The sequence below is a fragment of the Melozone crissalis genome, unplaced genomic scaffold (genome assembly GCF_028551555.1).
Source record: "Melozone crissalis strain CALT ecotype California unplaced genomic scaffold, PUWL_Pcris_2 ptg000090l_1, whole genome shotgun sequence".
Taxonomy (NCBI): domain Eukaryota; kingdom Metazoa; phylum Chordata; class Aves; order Passeriformes; family Passerellidae; genus Melozone; species Melozone crissalis.
The window spans coordinates 2,029,256-2,048,369 of NW_026535867.1; positions in this window are offsets into that span (position 1 = coordinate 2,029,256).

Genomic DNA, 19,114 nt, shown 5'->3' on the forward strand with positions numbered 1-19,114 from the left:
GCAGGCAGGTGACAGAAGGGAACAGCGTGGGGAGTGTTACCCCCAAATCACGGGGTACACATGGTCTTATTCTCACAGCTTCCAGGGTTGGGGGTGGCAGATAGCCAAGCACCATCAGACAGGCCCTGTTAAAAAGAAAAATTGGCTTAAAACTGTTAGGAACAAAGGAGAACCATAGAAAGAAAAGAAGTATTTGTGCTATTTCTTTTGCTGTGCTAGAGAAGTTACAGGTGCAGTTTCCTCTCTGCAGCTCTGGACAGCAGAAGATTTAAAGCCAGCACAATCCAAGATTTCCATAAATCTTAAGGACCTGCAATCCAAAGTTTTAAAGACAAAGTGTCATAACTGTGGGATTTTTAGTGGAGGCAGAAGAATTGGCAGTTTTTCATCTCAGTTGTATGGAAAATCCAACAGTTGTGGTAACTTTGAGAAAAGCACAGAAATTTTGGGCATCACTCTAGGAAAAGAAATCCTGAGCTTTCAGTGGTTGTTTTCTTTACTCTTGTTTCTCTGCAGTCAGGCCTGAGACAGCTGGCACAAACCTACAGCATTTCCAGTAGTGTATTGATGATTTCTGTCCAAGCATAATGATTTATGTAAAAACGTATGGCACCCTCAGGAACAAGCTTCTGCAGACAAAATGTTTTATAACAATTAGAAATACAGATCTCCTTCCATCCCTACATACTGCTTGTACCAATACTCTCCTGTAATAAATGTTTTCCCTCTCTTTCTTTCCACACCAAAATACAGGCTGGGTGACATATTAAGTATTTGTACAATGTTTGCAAATCAGTTATTCAAAATCCAGTTAATGCACAGTATTAGCAGTGTAAAATGTGGCGTAAATCAGGTGCTGCTTTTCTGACAGACAGCAGGTTGTGTCCCAGCAAGATGAGGCTGCCAGGCCCCCTGGATGCTGAATTTGTCACTGTGCTCATTTATCTCCTTGTACCTTACCTGCTCCTTGCTCAGTGCTGGGGGACAGTAGCCTGCCACCCTGTCGGAACCCAGGACATTCCTCTGAATGCCCTGGATGCCTTGAGACCCTGGCAGGGGGTTCAGAGGCCTTGGCACACAGTCAAAGACACCTGTGCCTTCGATTTTAACCCATGGAAACAATTACCAACTTTGTGTGAAGATTTACAAGTCACAAGAGTTTGAGTAGAGTGATAGTTATGTGTCACAGGGTGAATAAAGTAGGATTTGGGGGTTTTAGAATGAGGGTTCAAGAGGCAAGATGGAGGAATCTGGGCGTGTCCTGTCCTTCTTCTCCTTCTTGTCCTCCATCTTCTGCTGTGATGGTGACACTTCTGTATTAGTTTAGAGTAGAGACAGACTGTCTAACACAGATGATAGATATTGGAAAATTATTGTAAATAAAGTACATGTAGTTTTTAGTATAAAAAGATAACATCACCCCAAGGGCAGTCAGTGTGCCACGAATCAACCTGCTGGACAGATCTCAGCAGGTCAGAGAAAGAATGTATTAGATGAGAGAAAATAAACAACCTTGAGAACTAGAGCAGAGGAATCTCAACTTCTTCAGTCATGGGGCTGCGAAAAAAGATTCTTTAATACCTCAGAAGCCATTCAGCAACACAAAACCCGAGACCACCCTGCCACTCCTCTGCCTAGACACCATGATGGAGACAAGGACAGGACACAAATGGAACTGGCATGGAGGACAGGTCCACCTACACTGATATTACCACATGAAGTGCTACTGCCATGAGTTTGGCCCTACTCTGGTGTGGAATTCCTTTTCCCAAACCTCCTGAGCTCTTCACAGATCAGAGCAGGAAAGTCCCACAGACACTAGCACCTTCTCTGGGTGCTCCAGCATCCAGGACAGAAGTGGTGGCCCAGGCACAGGAGAAGAGATGCTGGAGAAAGTGATCCAGAGGTGGAGTTCCAGGTCTGTTTCTGTTTCAATTCATTGAACCCTGTGAGCACAGAAGTGGAATTTCTGAGCTCACTGGAAGCACAGCATTGCTGGTCCTTTGCATGAGTTGTTAATTGAAATAATGATGTTCAGCTCCTTCACTTCTGTGACAGTTAACAGAGTCATGCTGAAAACATGGCAATGAGCAGGAATGTGGCAGACTTCATATTCTTAACCATGGCAGAAAGGGCTGTATCTGCAAAGATTTAGCCCAGATCATGAAGTTTCCTAGGGGAGTTTGCAATCTCAGTTTTATCTGGACAGAGAAAGGGAAGAGGATGTGTACCCCTGTGACAGCCACCATTGCAGCTCAGACAGCAGGGACTCACATGTAGATATTCAGGGATAAAACTGTAAACTAGCTAAGCTTAACCTAAAGAATTAACATCAGGGACTGTAGGAGCTCCTTGCAAAAGACCTCGAGTAGTGGATTACAGATATTTCACAGGCTAAGAAAAATAACATTCCTGTGGTCCCATACAGCTGCTTCTGCTTCCAAACACAAATAAAAGACTTGGTGGTAATCCCCAGCTGACAATTAAAAGTAAAGAAGAAGATCTCTAGGCCTAAACTGTGACAACAAAGAGTCACACAGTAACAGGCTGTCACTCCACTGCCTCCTTCTCTCCAGCTTCTGGTCTTTGACTCCCACATGTGAAGACAGATTTTTCAGCAAGGTCTGTTGTGATAGGATGAGAGGAAATGGTTCTAAACTAAAAGAGGGTAGATTCAGGTTAGCTATAGGAAAGAAATTTCTTATGATGAGGGTGTTGAAACACTGGAATCAGTTGCCCAGACAGTCAAGGTCAGGTCAGACCTGGAACTGAGCAACCTGGTCTAACTAAAGATGTCTCTTCTCACTGTAGAGGGTTGGACTAGGTGGCCTGTAAAGATCCCCTCTAACCCAAACAATTCTTTGATCAGGCTGGGCTGTGTGATTCCCCAGTTTGGTGGGTACTCAATCCCACCCTGGGATTGCCCTGCTTGCCCAGGGATAGACATGGAAAGTAGATGCCAGCTCTGTTAACACTGAACACCTCTCAAGAAGTAAAAGGTGCCACCTATTTTTTCAAGTCAGGTGCTTTCTTTTCAAAAGCAGTAAAATGGAAAGAAAAAAAATGCACTCTGGGAAAGTAAAGGAGCAATTTTTTTTGTTGAGCATTTCACTCTCTGAGGTACAGAGTGGAAAGACAATATTTTAGATTATTTCCCCAGCCTCTGAGCTTGTCTGACTCTCCCTTTGAATTTTCCAGAGCTACTTTCTAGTTTATGTAGCCTGTCTGTGATTTGCAGTGGACTCCAGCAGGGGTAAGTGCTGTCCCTGTTCCTCTGCAGCCTCCCCTTCCCGCCCTGACAGCTGCTCCTCCCCAAGACTCATTGACTCCTCTGGCACCTTTGGAATCTCCCCTTTCCTCATCCTCTCTGCTCCTCTCACAAATTTCATCAAGCTGATTTGGTGGGGGCTGTTTCCTGATTAATTTCTAAATCATCAGGGATGGATTAGACCATCTCCACCCCTCCCTCCTGAGCAGACTCCTTAGGGATGCAATTTCTTGAGGGGTGAGCAAGGAGGGCACTGCCCCTCACAGGAGGGCAGCCTGTGGGATGTCCTGGGCACTCTGCCCCTAAACCACGTGGGGAAGCCTCTTCAGGGAAAGAAGCTGAGCTGGGTCTGGGGTGACCTCCCCTCCTGCTGGGCAGGCTGTCCCCCAGCCCCATGCCATCTCTGACAGCCTGCCTGGAAAAACCAAGGCATTTGCTTTCCTGATGGGTCACTTCTCAACTGCGACAGATGTCCTCCAGCCCAGGACCAGACAGTTCTTTGGATAAAGACAAGGAATGAGGCTTTATAACAAGGCTTTTAATATAAAATAGAGCATCAGCATCTTCCTTGCTGCTTAGCTGGAGCCAGAAAAGCAAAACTGGATCTTTAACAACCCTCCTGGACTTCAGGCTCAAATTGATATTTTAGACATTAACAGACATGATGTTTGTCTCTTTGCTTCCTTTTTTCCCCTGCTCTCCAGTTAGACTAACATATTCAAACTCCCAAACTCAGCTCTTGCTCAAAGCCAAATCACATAAAAAAATATTGAAACCCAAAATTGCACCATTACTTTTAAAAGATATCCCAGCTTCTAATGCCACAAGAAATTCAGTGATATTTTGAAAGATCTGATGATTTTTTCTCTCTCAGAGAGTCTCTAGGAACTTGTGCTTTCAAAGCTTCTACTGGACAACAATCTATAAAGACAGAAATGGTCTGGGGGCATTTCTTACTTCTGAGTCCCCACCCATCCAAAACCTGCAGTACCCTGAAGCAAAAATATTCTCTCATAGGCTGGGTCTGACCAGCCTCCAATATCATTGATTCAACCCCTCTCTAAATTAATTAATTCCTGTAGGTTTTTTTTAAAAAAAAACCTCCTGTAGGTTTTTAAAAAAAACCTTTAAAAAAGGTGTTGTTTCTGTGTTGGACATTATTTTACAACTTTGATGTGCTCCAGGATAAACCTCCTGCAGAATGTTTAATATTGATAGAGATTGTCTGGGGGTATTTTAGTCTGATGATGTGAGATTTGCACACTCCCACTAATGAATGATCCAGAACAATGGATGCTGCAGACAAGAATAGATTAACTGAGTTTGGCTGGAGCTGGGCTCTGTCTCTGAACCTCAACACTCCCCTTGGCCAGGAAAAATGTGTGGATCTGGCCTGGGACACCTGGCATGGCCAAGTTCCAGCTGCTGCAGGGTGTGAGAACTGAATGGAGAGGGACAAGAGTAGGGAGAAGGCTCTGGAGAAGGAGATGATGTGGCCAGGCACAGGAAACTGGCTGGCCATTTCTGCTTGATTATCTTTCTTTCTCTTATTTCAGAGAGAAATTTGTGGTTCCTCTGCAGAGGGAACAAAGAAATGCTTTTCACACCCAGATTTCTGTGTTTCATGTGTGGTCAATTAAATTGCTCTAATCTCCTGTTTTGAGGTTCTTGATAATGTTTGTTGTGTGGGAAGAGCTCTGTTTGGGATAACCTGATGTAAACATTACAAATAGGCATTTGTCAGGCTGTGCTGAACCAAGCCATTAGCTAACTGAAAATAAGCATTCTGTAAAACAGCATTCAGGTATCCATTTCCAACAGGGCAAGCTGTTCATGCAAGAGGACAGCAAGATTCATAGAGGTGGGTTAAAGGGCAGGAAAGGGCTGGGAAAGAGCTTGGAAAAAGCACTGGCACATTACTTGATGTGTGCATCTCAAATGCTTCAGCATTCTTGAAACATTTTGGGAAATAGTTGCTCTCATACCTGTAGAACTAAAGAAAAGATGAGTTTTCTCATTTTCTCTGCTTTAGCACTGGCATTGAAATGATGCTGTGCTGACCTGTGGGTGTGGGGGGGTTGTCCTAGGGTGATGTTATGATGCTTGTATCCCCATTGGTATGTTCTGTTTATGCTGGATATTATGTTCTGTGCCTTTGAGACTGGCTCCGAAGAATGAAAGTTTTGTTTTGTTTTGTTTTGTTTTGTTTTGTTATCAGCCGCTCCCCCACGGTTGGTGGGACACAGAGAGGGGGCTATACATAGTGCGGCCTTCGCTTTTTGCTTGGCTTTGCTCTTGCTTCTGCTTTGCTCTTGCTTTTTGCTTCTGCTCATTAGTTAGTTTAGCTAAGCAGTCTGAATTCTTCCCTAGACTGTTTCTCCTTTCCCTTTTTTGGGAACCACTCGAGCCTGCTCTGGACTGGGGCCTGGGAACACCGAGAGTTTGCACCCTGTGGCCTAGTGGGGCCTACTCTGGGCAGCAGCTGCCCCAGCGCTGGAGGGACTGATAACAGAGTGACCACCCCCAAGAGAGACTTTCTGAATTTGTCATCTTTTTCAGAGTGGTGACAGAGTGGTGTCATCCTGTACTGTTCATTTTGTGTGCTGGGGGGTGCTGTGCCTGTTAAATAAACAGGTTCTTTCCACTTCTCTCCAAGGAATCCTTCCCGAACCGGTTGGGGGGAGGAGTCGTGTGGGTTTGCTTTCTGGAGGGGCTCCCTTTGGAGATTCTCTCCCAAATTTGCCCTAAACCAGGAAAGGGGGACACATCTGCTGAAGATCAAAACACAGGCAGACATCTGCATAGGCAGACATCTGCACTGAGACCCCACACAGAAAGCCTTAGGATGTCTGTGGGGTTCCTTGCTCACTCCGTAAAGCCAAGGTAAAGAACAGAGCAAGGAAAGACAAGCCCAGGATGCCCTGGGTTAGATGCAGACTCATCACTGGGTACTGTTGTGCAGCTCTCATTAATGCTGGATCAGGTTCTTGCAGGTGCCCCTCTCCTCCTCAGCTCCTTGGTCTGGGCCAGGAGCTGTCCCCACCTGTGCTGGCAGAGCTGCTCCCTGGGACCAGGTGTTTGGCATCACAGGAGTTATCTGATTGCTGCAGCAGAGAACACCTGGGCTTCCACATGCTCTGTGCTAATTGCTGCTAATGAATTGCTGAGCTAAAAAGGCTTGAACTCCATGGTTTGGGTCAATGTCCACTATTCATTCATCAGTGGACACCACCAATAATTTCAGGCTTCATTAGGCATGCAATTATGCTGAAACCCCTATTTCTCATGCATGATTTGGACTACCAAGAAAGGAGAGTAATGTAGAAAAAAACCAAAGCCTCTGACTTTGCACAAAGCCTTTGGCTTTGCCCAAAGCAAAAATGTCTATGTGGCAAAAGAATGCAGAGGTCAATAAAATATTCCACAGCTGCAGCCAAGCTGGGGCTTAAGATGCCAGCAAAAGCACAAATGATGGAGATGCCTTGTTTGATTGAGCAATGAAATGACTCAAACCTGCAACAAAAACTACATCACCATCAATAAGTGTCAATAAGTGTGGATGTGCTTTTTTTTTAGCCAGCTTGTTTATTGCAGGTGATCTCTCCTGTGAAGACCTGGACTGAAGGTTGGTCAGTCTTCTTTGGTGATTGGTCTCTGTTGGAAGGAGTTGTGAGGGGAGGAATGGGGACAGGTCAGAGTTAAAGGGCAGCAGGAGACCTAGAAACTCATGGCCAGCTCAGGCAGAACTGGTTTGGCATTACTTCTGAATTTTTCTGCTAGAATTAATAAGCTGGACTGTGACAGAAAAGCTTCCTTAAACCATTATCAGGCCACATCTAGTGGACACAGGGGTGGAAATAAAGGCAAAATGAGAAAGGCTGAGAGAAGACATGGTCTGACACAGTTGCTAGTGGAATCCTTTACTGAAGTAAGAAAGAACAGGATGAGATTTTCTATCTGTGTTGGGAGAAGATATGCTGGGCAGTTAAAATGAGATCAGAATCCAACCTCTCCAGTGCTGGCAAAGAGACCTGGAGCAATCTGTCAGCAAACATCAGGATCATCAGGAAGGCACAACGTGATGAGGCTGAGAAGCTGAGCCAAGACCTTCTTTTGGCTTTTACCAATGATTGGACAAATTATTGCCTTGGTGTTTTAATTGCCAATACCTCTGTAGAGGCCTGCTGAGGGCTATTAATGCTATTATTAGTGCTATTATTATTAAGGTTGGTAATGGGTGAGATAGGATTTTGCTGTGGGTGTCACACCTGTGCAAGGCAGCACCTACCCAGAACTCCACAGAAAAACTCTCTGTGGTAAATTATTTAGGAAATCTTAAAAATAACAGCTGAAAATCACTTTTACTGCTGAAATTTCCATCACTACGTCCAAGGCTTAGCACACAAATGTGTCTTTAACATGAGACAAGCAACATCCTCACTTATTTTCTTCAACACTGATTTTGAAGGTCTTCAGGGCTTTTGTGACTTGTGACTCCTGGCATTGGAGGAGCTGGAACAACAGGCACAGATCAGAGGGCTGGACAGCCTGAAAATCCCATTTCTAAACTAGGAAGACAAATTGAGTCCATTTTTTGGGCCATATGGTGTCCACAGAAATAGAATAATAAATGAGATGTCTTTTAAATGACAAATTTCATTATTATGGATGGATACTTGGCAATTGATATTTAATGTTGTGAACAATATGAAAAAAACCCAGCTGTGTAGTATGCACACCTAAACAGAGTCAAGATGATCAGATTAAAAATATTAAATAATAATAAAAAAAGGGATTTAGGTTTGGCGATTCTTTCATCCCTTTGTGCTATTATCTTTCTCATGGTGACCTCCCAAGCCTGTTTTTCTCTGTTGTTCTGTATTTTCAACTAAAGTGCAGATCCTGGCACTGAGTGTGGGGAAAAGCATCTTCACCCTTTGTAGATACACACTGTGGCAAAGGACAATTTTTAAGGTGAGGACATGATTACAAAGCTACACTAGAAACTATTAAATAAACGCTTATAAGGATTTGGAGCAAAATTAGGAAGGACTGAGTCAGCAAACAACCACTAATGCAAATGCCCTTAACTTTGCTTTTCCTCCCCTGAAATCAAGAGAAATGTGTGTGAACTGAAAGCACTTTGCTGCACTGAGCCTATTAAAGGAATCACAGAATATCCAGGTCTGCTTCACTGTATCAAGCAGGAGAGAGGGAAAGCAATAATGAACACCAAAGAGACTGAGACAGAGCAAACAGAATGGAAAGGTTCACACAGAGGTGATCAGTAGCTCACTGCTCCCTCTGCTTATCCAGAAAATATGAACTCTGTGGATAATCACCACATGCACTTGCTGACTTTTGTTTCCCAAACATAGAAAACTGTGCTAAAATGAGAATATATAGCAATAATTACCTCCTCAGTGGGCTGGAAGCAGGAACTTTTTAACCTTGCACCACAGAAAAGCTGCAGGGGAGATTTTATTTGGCAGGCAGGATGGGGCCGGGCCCAGAAGAGTGTAGTGAGTCCTCCTAAATTTGTAAGGAGAGTAATAGATTATTTCATGTCCAGAGATGTCCAGGATATCTATTCTATTTTTTTGTCCAAAACTCTTCCTCTTCTGTACAATTTGAATTCCTTTCTCTAAAATGGATATGCCCAAATCCCCCTGGACCAGGTAAAAGAAAATGTTGGTGCTTTTCAGCCAGAAGGAAAACTGACATTCCTGATGAGCTGAAGAATTGGGAGCTTGAGAAGCAATACTCAGAAGCCCCCAAAAGGGTTTTAGAGAAACCACATTATGCAATGGGAAACCTGGCTGCACAAGACTACGTTTATTTATTTATGCAAATACACGATTTATAGCCACACTGGTGATTTGTTGTTCATCTGTACAATGATTAGGCAGAGCAATAGATTTTAACCAGAGTGTCAGCTTGGGTCTTTCCTACCTCTGTTTGGCTATTATATCTAACAGCAAGACATTGAAATAAATTGTTATTGCCCCTGATATGCAATAAAATCCTTGGGAAGAGCCTCTGCACTTGGGGAGGGTTTCCTACACTGACAAGTGAGTGTTTGTACTGGACCTGTTTCTGTGGTGCCTTCTTATCCCTTACATTTGGGCAAAGTAACTCAGTGTAAAATGCTCACAGGTCCCTCTAGTGCCATGGTTAAATCCTCCAGACTTTTGTACCAATGCTCATTAAGTTTTGAGTATCATCCTTCCAAGACCAGCAGCTCTGCAGTGCTGTTTCCTCATGCCCAAAATTATGTCCAGCTCCAAGGAGCAGCTGCACAGATGTGCTGGGAGATGGAGTGCTGGGGATTGTGAGTAGCAGCAAATTAATAGGATTTGCTCTTGAGATGAAATCCTAGGAGCTCCTGCACTCCTTTTGCATGAAAATGTTAATTTAGTGGAGACAATTGTTGTCCACTGCCCTAGCCTCTCCAGGCTACTTGGTGCCCTGCAGTCTGGGGCCAGGTGAGGTACAAACATCCCTGTTGCTGCTGGACCCAGTTCAGCATCCCAGAGTTGCCTAGGAATTCAGGTCAAGTCCCAACAACAGGAACCTTGCCTAAGGCAACAGGAAAAACCTTTGTCAGGGCAGGGACACCCTCAGCTTTTCCAACTTTGACCAGCTGAGGTCACAAGATTTAAACCAGTGTCTGAAATCTCAGCCTGACTCCAGATTCCCTCCCTTGGGGACTTGTTAGCAAAGGGAGAATTTCTTTCTTGTAAGACCTGCTTAACACCACGTGCAGTTTAGGTCTGCAGGACAGCTTTGGCAGGGCTTTTTGGAGTCTGAAAGTAGAGATTGAGCACTTTCTTCAGCAGAACTGCCTGGGAAATCCAGTGCCTTGGGTTGGAAGGGATCAGCAAAGGGGTAGCGGGGACAGCCAAACGTGATACAGAGACTCCATCATCAGAAGGCATGAAAAGACATTTTATTTATTTATAGAAATCTACAGTTCTTATAGAAACAATGGTGGACCTAAGACCTGATTGGCCTTTAGGAATCTTTTCTCACACTATTGGTGAGCTATGAATAGCACACTCTGGAGAACCATATCTATAAACAATTGTTACAGAAAGAGAGATAATAATTGTTTGGATCCTTTCCTCTAAGTTTCCCACAGCTTCTACACAGCTTCCCAGGATTTTCCTGGTAGCATCATATCTCTGATTCCACAGGAAGGAAGAACTCTCTGACTTCATCAGAATCCTAATAAATCAGCAGAACAACGCCAGAGTTAGTTTTCTTGTCCCCGGCAGGAGCTTTCTGCCTGTGCGAGCAGATGACCTGGCACCCACATCTCCTGCTTTGGGGAGTGCATGCAAACAGGTGTGGAAATACAAACAGGTGTAAAATGGAGAAAAGAAAGAAAAAACTGAGGAGCGCTGCTCCTGCCAATTCTACACCCTGCCTTTGGAAAGGTCGGGCTTTGCCTGGAGAGCAGCGGGCAGCCCGGCTTTATGTTTTTTTCATTTCCTACAGGAGCAGGGGAGCCTGGAACTCCCCAGCGCCCGGAGCCCGCGAGAGGGCGGCATCGGCTCGGGAAAGCCGCCGGGAACAGCGGCGGGGGAACGGGAACAGGAGCGGGGCCGGGGCCGGGAACGGGAGCGAAGCGGGAACGGGAGCGGGAGCGGGGCGGGGAGCGGGAGCGGGGCCGGAGAAGGGAGCGGGGAAGGGAACGGAGCCGGGAGCGGGAACGGGAGCGGGGCCGGGAATGGGGCAGGGAACGAGGTTGGGGCCGCCCGCGGCAGCTCCGCGCATTCCCCCCGCATCCTCCCGCATCCCTCCCGCATCCCTCTGACACGGACAGCCGGCTCTTTGCAGAGCCCTTCACACGCTCAGATGATAATAGGGACACCGCATCCTCCCTGGTTCACCCCCCAGAAAAATTAATCCGGCTGGGCAGAAAGGAACTGCAGGGCTGAACCGCAGGTCCTCCTCCCAACGAGCGTGGAGAGCTCCCAGAGACGCGTCAGCCGCATTGGCGGGTCCGCGGGGCTGTCAGGGCAGAGCCCTGCCAGCGGATGAGATGCTGATGAAAGGGAAAGCATCTGAGCTTCCATGGCAACCGCCGGGAGGATGCTCCGCTCCCCTCCGCTCCTTGCTGCTCCTCTCCCATCCTCTCCGCTCCCCTCCGGACCCGGCACCCTCTGCTTTGCATATCCCTTGGATTCCCTGGGTTACCGCAGGGTTTCTTTAGAGCCGGACTCCTTCCGCAGGTGTGTTATATTTAGATCTTCAGTTTCAGCCAGCTGCACCGTGAGCTAATTGCAAATACAAACCTGCAAATTTGCTGTAAAATGTAAGAAACTAGTCTGTGGCTTTTTCACTTAGGAATCCAAACAGATAGATTTCTTTCTTTTTTTTTTCCTACCCCTCTCCCGTGGCAAGGACATAGAAAAGGAATTATCCCCGTTTTATTATTCCTTCAGGAAAGACAATGGGAACCATTTGCTTTTCCAGAGACATCTGCCCCTTGATGATTGCCTTTACAAGGAAAGAGCTCCAGTCTGAGCCAATTCCTTTGAAAAACCCACGAAATAAAAGGCAAGTAATTTTTTTCCCTCCTGATTTAGAAGGACAAAGTAAAGACAAAATCCCACAGACCTTTCATCACTTGTGATTGTTCAGTGCATTAGGACAATAGCTTGGTCTGCCCGACTCGAGACTGTGACTCCACTGCCTCAAGGTTTGGGTCTCTCTAATGACAATAGAATCCCTCCCTCACTCTTGCAAAGTGATTACCTGAATCTGTGGGCTGTGTTGCTGACACAGGGACCCATTTCTTTTTCTTTTCTTGGTGTGGCTCTGCCAGCTCTCCCATCTCCATAAGGTTAGAGCATTTCCAGTGCACCCCTAGAAAGTGCAGCCCTTCTGCATAATTTCAGAGGCATGTAATTTTATTTTAGTCGCCTGACTTTCTATAATTCATGTATTCTGAAGCTCTTATATTGCTTCTTTTCTGTTTTTTCTGGCCTCATCCCTGCCCAATCAGGTATAAATAAAGTTTGACCTTCTAGTTTAACTGGTGAATTGTGTGATCCTGCTGCAGATTTTCCTGGCAATCTGTAGTGCCCCTCTGTGTACACACACATGCACAGACCTCAGCTCATTTTTCCATGCTCTTCTTTGCAGTTTTTGTGATGCAAATGGTACATTACCCTAAGAACTAAGTTTTACAGTCTTTTCTATCTATGGAAAATCAGCAATTTTCAATTAATCAAAGATCTGAATAGATTAATGCCAGGGAAAACTCAGAATTGGAAACTATGCCCAAAGAGTAGAAAAATATCCACAGATGTTTACAGCACTTTCCATTTTTGCTGTAAACCACATGGATTTGATCGGTCATCTGATATTCTCACAAGATCCCTGTGTCCAGCATTGACACACCCAGACAGAGACAGTTTTCTCTGATTTAGACCACATTACACTTAGATAAATGGCTACAAGATTTTGTTTGCTGCACCCAGCTGCATTACACCAGAGGACTAAATGAGTCTCCTTTGAGGACAAAAGAAGGTCATATGTCCCTTTAATTGAAATTGCTCTTTTGGAATGGAACAAACAACTAGAAAATGAACACAGAATTGTTCAATTTCTGTTGCTTAGAATAGAAAAATGCACTCCTTTTCTAAAATGTTGTAAATAATACTTACAAAAGCTTTCCTTTCTTGCCCAGTTTCCATCAGTGTACTAGCAAAGCAGCTCTGTGGTTTGAAGTCAGTAATTTTTTTTATAAAAATGTATGATTTTTATAATTTTTAATTTATATTGTTAATATCTGTTCTCTCAGAAGAAATTTCACTTTCCTTATGGACTTAGAGTAAGTAATTTCTGCTGCTCCATGCAATATGGAGCAGGAAACAGGGAATACAGCAATATGGAGCAGGAAACAGGGAATACAGTACAACCAGCTATCTCTGGCTGGTTGACATAGCTGTAAAATCAGCCTCCTCTGAATCTTCTCTTAATGTAGGTGGCAGAAACCAGAGCTTGGGACTTCAGGACCCAGTGATGTAAGGTGTGTAAATCCTGTGCATTCAGAGCCTGGGCTCTTGAGCTCCCTGAAGTGCATTCAGGCAGAGCCACATTGCAAAATGCATGAAGGAAGATTTTTCCCCACCAAAAACCTGCTGAAAAACCCATGGTTGTTTTGGGTGTTGTCTAGACAGTCCTACTGTCTGCTAGAGACCTACAAAACAGGGAAGCCTTTTGCTATGCTGGCAAAGCACATGGGAAATAACACACAGCCTGACAGTCCGGGGATTCCAATCAAATTAAGCCACGTGTTTACAAGCTCTGCTGAACTGGAACCAAGCTGCATTAGCTGGCTTTGACCTCTGCACAGATCACAAACACCAAGCTGGAAACACCTGCCTCAGAGAACAAGAAGGAGAAGCAAAACCCTGACTGGTGCCTGCTGAGGTGGTTTGGGCTGATACCGAGCTCAGACAGTGGCTCTGGGTTTCAGCAGAACAAAGAGTTAATTCTGGTGTGATGTGTCCCCTGTGCTGTGATGTGGGAAAATGAAGTCAAACTAACCAGAGGTCTTGGCCAGCCTCTGCTGACTTTGAGAGGGATGTTCCTGTGTATGGAAAAAGGGATCTTCTACATGGAGAAAGGAATGGGTGTAGAAGGATCATCAGCAGCAGCATCCTCTGAGAGGTGAGGGGAGACAAATGTGGGCTGGCTTGGAGCCTGCAGTCAGTGGAGTGGCCCCTGCTTCTGATGTGGGTGAATTCAGTCCTGTGTTGTCACCTAGGCTTGGGTTACACCAATAAGGAGCATTACCAGCACTGCTGAGCCAGCTTCCCACACTGCAACACCTTCCTTTGCCACTGCAGCTCCTCACAGGGACGGTGTGGGCTTCACTAGGATTTCACTGCTTAATCCCATTCTTTTTAATTGCAGTAGGATTTTTTTTCATCTGAAATGCTAATCATGGTGTGCTGAAACTCTGTTCCTTCAACACCATGGCAGAGCTTACATGAAACACACTGGTTTTGTCCCATAAGGGTGCCAAACTGAAAATGGTGTGAAATCCATGGGTGGTAGATTTTATGTGAGTAAAATTGAACCTACTCATCACTGGAAACCTGTCAGGGATTGCTGATGGCATCCATTGTGGAAGCCATCACAGCTGTATCTGGGACTTCACTCTCTGGCAATTTGCAGTTATCCATGGACCATGTTGAAATAGTCAGGCTCAGTTTTTCATGCTTAAAGCCTTTAGGTGTGTGAGGAACTGATTCCTCTTCAGCCCATTTTCAATGTGTCACATCCCAATAGAGGCTTTTTTTGTTTGGTTTCACTTATTTTGAGAGACCCTTAATCATATCCTGCCTTCATGAGGAGACTGAACATTTGCTTTGGGAAACCTCAGGATGTGAAGTGGATGTCTCATAGGCAGCTGGTTCAAGCCAAAGCTCTCCATGTAATGAAAAAATATCTCTGACTGTTTATGTTTTCTCATTGAAACATGGTCAGTCTCAATACAAGCCAATAACATTTATTTATCAACACTTGTAAGAGCAACCAATGATAAGCAAGTCTCCTTTTTATGTGCCGCAGGAACCCTTGAAATACAATTTAGTGCCAAGCAGAAGTCTGTGTTTTTCATAATTGTCACAAACACTGGCAGCAGTAAAAAGGAGCCTCAGCTCACCCATAACTCTCAAATAGATACAGCACCAGAAAGCAGAAAATATTATAACATAATGTAACATGGTACAATAATATGATACAAACCTGAGTGATAGAAAGGAATAAAAGAATGATCTCTGAAGACAAAGCAGTATCTTGGCTCATTTTGCACAGTCCAGTGAATGGCTTCTCAGTCCATCTCCCCAGAAACTGACAGAGCAGAAACAGATGACAAAAGGGAAAAGAACATCTGAAATTATAGGAAACATCCTATTTTACAGTCACTATCCAAATTACATTACAAGACAAATGTTTTCTCTTTTAAACTCACATATCACATCAAAGTGTTGTCTGAAAACTACAATCTAACCAGGAAAATATAGAAACTCCCATTATTACTGCTTTTCCCTGGGGAGGGATGAGACTGGTCAAACTTTTTGTATTTCCACAGTTTTCAAGGACTCCCTCAGTAGTTTGCCTTACCTCCCATATTCCAAAATTGTCTTCTGTGTTACCAACAGATAAAAATAAAATAAAATAAAATAAAATAAAATAAAATAAAATAAAATAAAATAAAATAAAATAAATGCAGTTTTAAAGATTAGTTTGCTTACTACTTTTTACTATAGTTGCCTGCTACTTGCAAGCTGCTCTTCAGACCCTTCAGTGTTATGCAGTTTATATATATCTAAATATATAACAGCACTGGATCATTGAATTTCTGTTAGGATATTAAAAGAACAAAATGCAATACCAAAAGTACTTTAGATTTTGTTTCGTATGAACACCTTCAAGGATAAAAGCATCAGATGACCTGACAAAACTGCAATAAAATTTACATCAACTTTCCTGGTGCAGAATCAGGCCCAGAGAAAATCTTTAATGATTTGCTCTGCAGACTTCAGCCTATGAACATCTCACAAGACTCATCTCACAGATAATACAGATGAAGTGTTATGTCTTCAAAATGTGGAAGTGAGCACTGAAGGAAAGCCAATACATAGTGAAAGTACTGAGAATGTGAATGCTCCATCCAAAATATTTTGGCATTTTCATTTCTTTTTTTTTGTCCTTGGGAGTGGCTGTCATTTTGCTGACCCTTTTTGTGACACAGTGGCTTTGCTGCCCTCATTGGCACACAGCTGGTGTGAACTGCCAGCCATTCCCCCTTACATTCATGGGGAGCCTGCAGTGTCCTGACAGAAGCCCATGGAACCAGTTCAGATTTGGCTAGACTCCTGGAGAGCAGGATTTAACAGAAAGCAGAACTATTTCAGTAAACCTAAAAATGTCTCAAAATTTTCCCAGTGAAATGACACTGATACATGCTCGGCTTATAGCAGTAACATCCCTGTGATAAACTACTGAGATATTTGATAATTTGAAATAGCTTTGATACCTCCAATTTTTATCTGCTGTAGGATTATACCTTGCAACTCCCTTATCAAAAAACCCTCTTAATTTCCACCCTTGTGGATGTATTTGACTAAAATCCCACAGCCATTGGGCCTCATACTACCAATACTCTTCAAAAGTTCAGTCTGAAGTCCAATGTCACCTCAGTCATCCAGAATATCCTACCATTAAAAACTTATTGCATTTGTGTAAAAGAAAAAAAAAAAACCAAATATACCCAAACCATATGTGTCTACCAAAGAGAGATCTAAAATGAAATAATTTTTGGTTTTCTTTCTGTCCCAGGTCATACTCCAAAAAAAGGTGAGCTATAGAAGTGATGAGATACAAAAGCAGTATACATCATGTATTATTTTTTTACCATGGTTTTTAAAATTAAATGTGATAGAAGAATTCTAGTGGGATAACCTACATGGTCCACTTAGATGCAGGTGGATCTACCTCCTTTTCCAGCCTGTGCAACCATTCTGAGCCTGTGCTAGCAGAACTTGGCTTTCCCTTTCTGACTTCCAACAGGAGAAAACTTTCCAGAATTTCATTTCTATGATGTCTATCAGAGAGCATGAGTCTGTTTCCTGCACTGAGGTCCTACTTGGTCTCCTTTGATTGCTTAAGTTTTACTTTGAGTTCCTGGGATCATCCAGATAGGAAAAGATCTCTTGAATATGCCAGAGCTTGTACTGAACCTACACCTCCCTTATCTTCAGGTGGAACCTAGACATTACCCAAGCTTTTTGGTGAATTTTTTGGTTTGGTTTTGGGTTTTTTGGTTGTGGTTTTTTTTTTCTGTTTGTTTGTTCATTTTTTGGTGGGCTGGTTGTTTGTTTTTTGTTTTTTTTTTTTTTTTTTTTTTGGGTTTTTTTTTTTGTTTTTTTTGTTTTTTTGTTTTTTTGTGGAATTCAATTACAGGATGCTTTATCCTTCTGCCTTTGTGGGACACCCACACACATGTAGTGCCTGTTTCAGCAGGAATGTTGATCCATTTAGCCACTGCCTTTTAGAAAATAACATACCTCTGCAGGCAAATATTTATGGGAAAGCTGTCAGATGGAGTTTCTCTGACTGGCTTCAGATCTGAGTAACACTGAGGAGTAGAAAAATCTTGCAGTGCAAATTGGAGACAGCCCACATTATCAGTATATAGACACAAGCAGATGTATCCCACACGATTCTTTTATTCTTGAGCCAAACACTCCAGTGGTTTAAACATCTTGGTGATTATTTGCAAATTATTGACTCAGCCTCCAAATTCAGTTCATGCTAGGCAGCCTTCCTTACAGCAGATTTTAGCAGATTTTCCTGTAAAGCTGCAAAAGAAGGCGACTTGTTCTCTTTCTTGCTTTTCACTTGCTCATGAATGAAGTTACCTTGGCTGCTCAGAGTTCCCTTTGCTTTGCAGCCCATGGCTGGATGGATCTGAATGCAGCACTCACAGCCATGGCTTTCTTCTCTGCTGGACAAGACAGCTTCAGTGCCAGCCTTCTCCCACTGAACTCTAGCAAAATTTAATTATCTGTAACAGTCAAAGTAAAAACCTCCTTCCTTTTCAGTCCTGAAAGCTGTACCCTCACTAACCAGAACCCAGACTGCTTAAATTGAGAGAAATCACTCATGGCTGGCCATGGTCACCCTTGGAACTGGCCCAGTTCTCCTTTAAACTTGAGCAAGCACTGGGAAAAGGGACTGCCTTGCAGAGGTAAGGCCCCCAAATAATTTTGTTGATCCAGATCACAATCCATGCAAACATTCTTATGCAGCTGCCATGGGGTCTCCAGACATGCACAGGGATCAGGGCTTTGCAGGCAAACATGCACTGCCAGGCTGCTCATGGTATATCCACCATAACCCCCTCATAATGCACAGGGTGGGAGCTGGGGTGCAGAACTGAGGCCATTTTATACAAGACAGACCCACAGGACTCATTTCACTTAAATGCAGCTGGTGTTGAGAGCTGTGTGCACTGGGATCTCCAGGTCCTCCACCTTCTGCTTCAGAACCAGAGCCTTGCTCCCTTTACCCCAGAAATCCATTTATATAACTGTTCAAACAAGGCTTTTTTTTGCAGTGTAGAAAGGAAAATTACAGTGGCTGCTCACTTAGAGCAATTACCTTCCTCCCCAAATAGTCCCACTTCTTTCAGCAAGGGGTCACTGAGTGTGAATGAAGAGGAAGAGGTTGCCCATTCATTATTTTGCACAGCTGAGCTTGTTCTTTATGATTTTAGCTTCTTTTCCATCTGAAGGTGCACAACCATGGGATCTGTGTGAGTTAAGGCTGAAGCTGGCAGAGGTGAACTCGCTGGCTGGAGCCAATTTGTTGATCCTGCCTGCTCAGTGACATTTTTTTCCAAGTCTGTTCCATCTTTGGAAAGTCACCCTGCTCAGACTGGAAACTGTGAAGAATCTTCTTTCCCTCTTTCTTGCAAATTGGCTCCTCTGCACTCCAAAAATTACTGCTTCCCTAATATATAAACAGAAATATGGATGGAAAGTTCAAATGTGTACATTAACAGTGGATGGTAATGAAGTCTATATTTATGAGTTATGTCAAATTCTAATTTAATTACTTTGAACTCACTACCCTAAGGAGAAAATGTATGTACTTATGGGCTTCAGAAATCTGAACATCTATAAAACAATGGAACAGTAGGGGTAACGTTATTTTCCAAGCCTCTTTCCAAGCCTTAGAATCTTTCACATCTTAAAGTCCACCAAAGAAATACATTGAAAAAACGTCTCCTTTTTATACAGATCTCTTCCTTAGGAA